Source organism: Schistocerca gregaria, chromosome X (assembly GCF_023897955.1).
Source record: "Schistocerca gregaria isolate iqSchGreg1 chromosome X, iqSchGreg1.2, whole genome shotgun sequence".
NCBI lineage: Eukaryota > Metazoa > Arthropoda > Insecta > Orthoptera > Acrididae > Schistocerca > Schistocerca gregaria.
Window position 1 is genome coordinate 268,226,008 of NC_064931.1, and position 8,788 is coordinate 268,234,795.

The following is an 8,788-nucleotide window of genomic DNA, read 5'->3' on the forward strand; positions in this document are numbered from 1 at the left end:
TACCAAGAATAAGATTAAACTCACATTACAGAAACCTTGATTGTGGTGTATTGCAAGAATTTGTGCTTGGCTCGTCCTTTTCTCAATGTTCATAAATGGATTACATGGGGACCTGCAGAACTCTTCAATTACTGTAATGTTTCCTCGTGACATAAGTATATTGTTAAAGGGCCCAGACACTTTTATACAAGACATAAGCAGGAGAATAATCACACTGGCTTACAACTGGTGTAAACGTCATAGGCCTCAATCTTATAAAAACCTATACTATGCAATTCCAAACCGAAATGTGACTTACAAGTACTAGAAGTAGAGATCAATTGGTGAAGTTCTTGGGCATCCATATAGGTGATAAACTAAGGTGACATCAGCATGTGGATAAGTTAATCAAAAAGCCCAGTTCTGCTTACTCTGCACTTAGAAATCTCTCTCACTTTGTTACCATACTGTCTGATAATCTTCTAGGGCTCTGCATCAAAGGTGAAAAAAGTATTTATTCTACAGAAGTATATAATAATAATTTTGTGTAAAGTTCATAATCTTACATTTTGCAGGGAAGTAGGGAGTCTTACACTTACATCTCAATACATGAACTCCATAATATTATTTCTAGTTGATAGCAAGAATAAAATTTAGATAAACTGAGGAATTATGAAGGAAGGATTAGCCATTGACACTAGTTCAATATTTACATGGTATACACTAATGTGCTCTCTCTACAACTATCATTCATGAAGGCTTCTTCCATATAGGTTAGAGAAAATTTCTAGCAAAAATGTAAAATGTGTGCAAGTACTATGTAAACTGACTGGTTCAACAAGAGTTCTTGAATCATCAGCAATGTGACTATGTTTTGCAGCCAAAGAATATGTGGCAGCAGTATGGGAGGTTCTTGCCACTCCAAACAAGAAGAAGGTGCTTTAAATGACTCTGTCAGGACTGTCACTGGATGTCTGGGGCCTGCAACTATCCACAAATGTTGACCCACTACTGGCCATAGCTCCACCAAATATCAGAAGCAAAGCAGCCAGTAAAACAGAGAGTCAAAAACAGCAGATTGACCCACAGCACTTAATGTATAGCCACCAAACCGTTCAAATTCATCTTTACTCAATGAAGAGCTTTATCTAACCAACCTGAGACCTGCCATGTTTATAGATGAACTCTCTGAAAAACGCAAACATGCACCCCAAAAAGGAAATCATGCAAGGGCAGCAACTACAGTACAGTACATAGAAAACACTGAATAGTTAAAGAACAGTAGTCACAAAATGCACAGTAAACACAGTTATGTGAGGGGATCTAAAAGTAACCAGTCAAATGCAGAGAAACATGAATAGTTGAATATTCACTCATGTGCCTAAGGATGGAATTTGTTTGCATGGCAGGAGATCTCTTTTTATGGAATGACAAAGACATTAAAGCTGCAGAGTTTTGGAAGAAGAGATTTTAGCTATTCTTGCACCAACACAGAAGCAAGTAAGTAGACTGGATTTCTATATCGCGATGAAACAGTGTTTAATAAGTTGCCAGTGGACATCAAGCAGGAAACTGAAAAGCCCCACATATTTAACAACAGAGTTAAAGGACACCTCATTAGATACATCTACAATCTATCAGAATGTAAATTACTCATAACTGTAACATTTGTATAGGACAGGTCCTGGCACTGACTTACACAGCAGTTAGTGAGTGGGCTGTGTAAAGTTACACAAAAACTTTACGTAAAACATTGAATGGAAACAGCAGCTGAGTGGCATAGGAAGAGGAACAGTGGCTTATTCGTAAGCTGCTGTTTGTCTCATAACAAACATATATTAATTAATCAGAAGATAATTAGCTTAAGAATCATTTTCAGAAGTTTAGCACTAGTCATAATATGTTGCTAGCATATATATATAGGTAGCCAGCAAGGATTGCATCTCCCTGTTAATGTGGAACTTGCCTTATTACGTCTTCCTGAGGCCTCTGCTTCAGTGCAAGATTTACAAAACACAACCTAGTATTTTCATTAAGTAATTAACCAATTTCAACAACACATTAAGTTGTCAGTATCATATGTGCTGATGGTCTGATATTGAATGAGCTAGAACAATGTCAAGAAATGTATGTTGACACTCAAGGGTACACAGAATGGCTATTGTTGTAAGTTTCTGTTCTAGTTTTGCTAGTTTTGCAGCACTTCACCTAATGCTCGTCAGTCCACCACTCCCATTGCTACTAAATCAATGCCATTTGTTAATTCCAATCGATTTACAGTATTGTGTTTCACTGCTCTTTTCCAGGCGATAGAGCATGATATGGTGATATACAGTCACTTTTAATCAATTTTTATGGTCTTAATTTCAATGGATTTTTTGATGATTCGGGTGCATATTTTACATAGCTGGAGGACTTTCATTTGTAATAAATCGTTGAAATGTCTAATTATGAAGCTGAGCTCGATGAATGGAAACTTGTAAGATTGTCATACATCCAGCTGTCAGTTGACACAGAGCTCCTCCATAGTTTTAACAGTTTTTGAGACCTATAGTGAGGGGCATATACAAGCGCTTTGATATAACCATTCATTTCGAAGTGTTAAATTATAATTTGCCCTACTTATGAATTATGCAATTTCAGTGAACGATAGGAACGTGCACCCACCTAATGCTTGTCCATAATCCTCGAGATACAGCCTGACAGAGATTTGCTTAAAAGAGTCAATCAAAATTTAAACCAGTAAAAACCTCATTAACAATGACACTGGACATATATAAGTAAGAAATAAACCCTGACTGACGAATGCTTAATGAACAGCAGAGGTAAAGAACCAGTGCACTGATCACAACATAAATGTCAGACATGAACAGATGTAAAAATGCTCATGTGACTGGTCTCGGTGAATGTAAGCCAAGTGGAACACCACTAAATTATAGCTTCTGTACTCTCCCGTGGCATGGAAGGAGGCAGGAAAATCAATAGATATAAAGTTGGAACCCACCAACATGATGTAATTAGTCCCAAATAATGGATGATGACATCTCAGTCTGTTGTGATAATTTTGTGCTTATCTTACACAAACATCTATCCATTTACAACTTTTCATAATGTGATCCTACATTACGATATAATTATCACAGGACAGTTTGTAGGTTAAAAAAAGTTATTTAGGATCTTTAAGGTGCAGACAATGATTATATTTTTAATTTACTGTACTTTTTATGCTGTTTGATAGAGCAGTCTCAATTGTTGAAGGCCTTTTAAACTCACCAGGTAGACTATCTCCTTCTGTGAAATTAATTGAATTAATTAAATTATATATTAATATTATGATATAAATGAAGATACAGTGGCATAAAATGATGTTAGTGCAAACCATTTACAGATATTGAACCTCTTAACATAATGAATATGTACGGACAATTTGAAATTTGTGCCTGTCCATGTGTTTGAATAACGCATTACTTCTGACATTATTAATGTGTGGGAAACACTCGCCCAGACTAAAGTAAATTAGGAATATGTAGCATAGGCATTACGATCAGTAATATGTTTTACATTATTTGAGAAACCGGTACTTTCTTATCTTCACAAGTTGCTATTTTGTATATCAGCTCTTTAATCACCTTTAATACTTCTTATTCATTAATTGGCATTATTTTCTAAATACATACAGCTCGTGGACACTTCATTTTTCACCAATTTACCTAAAGTGTAAAACATATAGTCCAAATGTTTTTAGGTGTAACAAACATGGCCTTAAAAGTAATACAGAATACACAAAACCTAAGGAATTAATGTGGACTAATACTTAGGGCTTTATTGAGAACAACTGGCAAGGAAACTTTCACAGGAGCTCCACTCTGTCTTGCTATGCAAATTATTTCAGCAGTTTGCATCAATAACTGTTTCAAAGAAGTTTTCACTTATGAGAGAAATTTAATATATTTAACATGTGACAAAGGTGAAGATTCATTCTGAAACATATCCAATGAAAAGTTCCTCTGCATATTTACATAAAACACACTTTTTTGTGTGTTTCAGATACCAAACTGTATACAACACTTGCTGACCTGAGGCTAGCCAAAATGAACAGCAAAATTTTGTGCGGGAAAGCATGCTGGTGTGTAGTTGGTGTATACCTATATACATACCATGCGTGTGTGTGACATATGCATGTTGTTTGTTTATGATGAATACTTGAGTCAAACTTGCTACATGTAAAATCCTATGTAATACATTTGATATGTCCAATAATATTGTGCTAAATGATCAGAGGATAAATAAATAACTAAACAAATTCTTAGAGGAACTAACAAAAATGACTTAATCATAATACACATGTTCTAATTTGTAGGTTTTCAGTATTAAATATTTGACTTCAAATATCACAATAATGTAGTAATCTCATCAAAACAAATAAGGAAAAAACCGTCAATGTATGAACTCTTAAAGAACAGGATTGGCCATGTTATATGATAAAAACCTTGCAACATCTCATAAGTAGCTCAAAGTTTACAGTGAAGTTAATTGTATGTATATAACGCTAAAGCACACTAAACACTGCACATTTAACTTCACATCTGTAGGTGTTCATTCTTTCCACATGTTATGCGAGATTGGAATAATAGAGAAATGCGAAGGTGGTTCAGTGAACCCTCTTCCAGGCACTTAAATGTAATTTGCAGAGTATCCTTGTAGATGTAGACGTATGTTTTTTTTCCTTTTGTGAAATGCAGAATTTTACATTTATGGACATTTAGAGTAATTTGCTAATGTCTACACCATGTTGAAATCTTACCAAGATCTGAATGAATATTTAAGCAACCTCTCTCACATAGTACTTCATTATAGATAACTGCATCATCTGCAAAAAGCCTGATTTTTACTAGTAATATTTTCTGCAAGGTCATTAATATAAAATGTGAACCGCAAGGGTCCGAACAGACTTACGATTCGGTTGTACTCGAAGAAGACAGAAATTGTAACTTTTAAACAAATCTCAAACTGCGTTAGAAAGAAGGGCATGAAAGCTTTTTCTGTCACAGCTCCAGACGGAACAGGGCGAAAGCTACAGCTTGTAGTGGAGAAAGCTATAGCTCATAATACAAACACAAATTCTGACAACAAGGTCCTACAGATGTCTGTGTTTAAATGTAGTCAAGATAAGTTGAAGTCCCAAGCGACACAAATCGCCGCTTGGACACCAAGCTGTCAGGGGCGCCAAGAGGCACCACGACTACAAGATTTCTATGCACGACCGTATCAGAATCAAAAGCTGTCACTTGTGGCATCAAGCTGAGAGGGGCGCCAGGGACAGCCAAGTGCAACATTTTACACAATGCGTATCATTATTAGAAGGGAAAATTGATACAGGTAAAATTATACAAGGGAGAAGATGGGGAATGCCAGTTGATTAGTCGCTTGTGTGGAAAAATGTTCTGAAATGGAAAGGTTAAAATTTATTTTCTGAAGTGACAGACCGAGAACCGTATCACCAGCCGTTTCTGTTTCGTGACAAACAATTCACAACTTCAGTACAGTAACGTTACTTTCCAACAAACTATAGAGAGCTCTTGTCAAGCAATCGGCTTTTCAGTCATTGCTGGACTTTTAATAGTATTGGGTTAACGTATAAGTGAAATATGACGTTGCAATGATTGTATATAGATATAATTGACAGAATGGCATTATTTCTCTAACTACTAATACAACATGTTATTACCTGCAGTTTGAGTAGAGTATGCTACTGTCTCACCTCATTAGTTAAATCCCTACATATTGTAAAGTCCACATTTATCCACATACTTTTTATTGCACTTACTCCAAAAATCGACACACGATGTCTAGAAATTTAATGCAATAGCACAGATCAAAGTCAATATACACACCTGAAAACTGCTGGATGGAAAGAAGTAAAAATAAAACGTAGAATTTATGTCATTCTGCACTGTTATATATTATCGAACAACAAAGCAGTTGAACGACAATAATAGGATGCAGAGCACTAAAAATACGCAAGACTGTTTTCTTTTTACAGCAACAGCAATACGAAAGTTGCTACTGGTTATTTACACATAACAATCTGATCGAGTACTAACTGAACTGGAATGCTTTCCGAATTTTGTGCATTTTATGAATTTCAAAAGCTTCAAGACAGAAATAAAACTTACATGTACCAGTGAGTGTTGCTGTTACACAGAATCTCAATTACATTACGTAGCTTCAACGAAAGAGACACATAAAAAACATATCACTTCACCTACCAGTTCAAGCGAGTAAATTGCAATGCGCGCCTATCTCCTGCTGCTTTCAGCGCGAACCAGCTCGTTGGTAGCCAACGCCGTCTAGTGACACTTGGAGTATCTCGCAAGTCTCTGGCCAACAGGCGCTACAGATAATTACTCTGATTAAGTTATCGTACTTAAATCTCAACAGGAATCCAATAAACGTAAACGCTACGTGAATAAAAAAATCCAAAGTAATTAATAACTCACGCTTAGACAATGTGGCACACATCGACTTCTACATCTACATCAACACTCTACGAGCCACCTTATGGAGTGTGGAGGAGGGTACTACGTGTACCGTTGTCCGATCTCCCCGTTCCCCCTTTGTGTTACAGTAGCGAATGCAGAGAGTAGGAAGAATGATTGCTGTGTGAGATCGGATCTCTCCTATTCTACCTTCATGGCCTTTGCGAGAGATATGCACAGGAAGAAGCAATATTTTAGTTAAGTCTTCTAAGACTGTTCCATATGCTGGAGTTGGATGAGCCTCTCTGTGACGCTTTCGTCCTTACTTAATAAAACTGTGACGAAAGGTGCTGCTTTTCTTTGAGTCATTTCTGTTTCCTGTCACTCTTTTCTTGGAGGAGTCAATACGCCTGTTATAAACATACTGTAGGGACACTGACAACATTACTTTCACTAAAGGAAATAATAGAACGAAATTTCAAAATTATCTCTAAACTGAGAAGCGTTCTAGCAAACAGTAGGGCACAGAAAATTGTTTCATGGTTGTAAATTACGCACAAATGTGAGGAAAAAAAGTTTGGATTGAACTCGGCAGTGGTACTTTGTTGTTTTGTAAACTCTTGTGTACATATGCCCTCATGACGATGAAATACGTTACAAAACAAAACACGGAATATGTACCAATAAGCCGAAGTATTATGAACGCCAGGTTAGTAGCTTACTGGTCCATCTTTAGAGCGCAAAACAGCAGAGAATCTGCTGTCATGGATTCGACAGATCGTTGGCATGTTTCCGAAGGTATGTGGCACAATTCCCGTAAATTACGATGCTGTGATTTATGAGGATCCCAGATGTATTTGACCAGGTGCAGATCAGGGGCTTTTGGTGGCTAAGACGTCAACGTGAGTTCACTACCATGCTTCTCAAACCACTGTAACTTGATACTGTCGTTGTTACATGGACAGTTAATCTGCTGCAGGCAAACATCAACCATGAAGGGATGCCGGTAGTCCTTGATAATGTTCAGGTAGTCCACTGTTGTCATGGAGCCTTCAATTGCTACCGCAGGTCCCATGGAACCCAGGTAAATAGTATCGTACATCCGCCACCAACTTGTGTCCATGCTACATTGCACTTTTTGAGTTGCCATTTGGCTGGATGATGGCATATCCGGTAACAACAATTGACATGTAACAAGAAACGATATCTGACCAGGTGACACCTTTACACTGATACACATTGTAATATCAGCGATCGTGAGCTCACTGCAATTGCAGCTAACTACGCGACTGGGTCAACATTGGTACATGTGGGGGTTGTCTGCTATGCAGCCTCATCTTCAGTACTGTGCGTTGAACATTGTCTTCAGGAATACTTGTGCCTGCACTAGCACTGTACTCAGTTGTCAGAGATGTCCCATATCATCACCTATACTACTTTGTAAAATGAAAACGTCTCTGATCTCCACGTGTTCTAAACAGATGTAGACAACCAGCACCTTGTCACCTATTCGTAGTTTCATTATCCTTCAACCTGATTCCATAGATGCTCTCAGCTGTAGCAGCATGCAGCAGACTAGTTCGCCATCCCCAAGATGCTCATTCCCAGATGACCGACAAGTCAAAGTGGTTTATGTCATTGGGCGATCTGTAGTGTCGGTATACGGATTCCTCAGTCGTCTCTGCTCAGGTTATTCACTTCCATTATTGCATCGTGTACCTTTGACATCATCAGGCAGCATTTAGTCTAGCGGTGGGCAGTGGTTATAATTTTTTGGCTAATCAGTGTACATTTTACTTAAGACTATATGCGTGTGTTTAATGATCATCCCACTGATGCTTTCCTCTGTCTTGTCAGTGACTGAAGACACGAGTATTCAAAAGTTTGAGGCTCCTATCGATCCATATTAATCAGCGGCCTAGAAGGATACATTTGTTATGTACTGAATATAATGTCAATGGGCAATGGATGATACTTGAATAGCGTGAAAAAGTGGCAATATCGTAACCAATGAGGTCTATCCGAGGTGCGATTATTGCTAGTTGAAAACTTTTAACAATACCCCGTCTAGTGGACGTGAAATACCGTCCGCTACGGAAATTTTTTAGACTGGGACACTCAAACGTTTATAACAGGTGGCAGGGACAAAGAATTCAGTGAAATGTTTTTAACTGCGTTGTCTGAAAACTACCTTGAGCAGTTAGACAGAGAACCGACTCTTGGCGATAACATATTAGACCTTCTGGTGACAAACGGACCCGAACTATTTGAAACAGATAACGCAGAACAGGGAATCAGCCAACATAAAGCGGTTACAGCATCGGTGATTT

General features: G+C 37.7%; 1 non-coding gene across 1 annotated transcript; it reads left to right on the plus strand.

Moving 5' to 3' along the window:
- Positions 1-8,439: 8,439 nt before the first annotated feature.
- LOC126300033 (U4 spliceosomal RNA) lies at positions 8,440-8,579 on the plus strand. Its single transcript, XR_007552856.1, has one exon. It is a non-coding gene; the product is annotated as a U4 spliceosomal RNA (small nuclear RNA).
- The last annotated feature ends 209 nt before the right edge of the window (positions 8,580-8,788 follow it).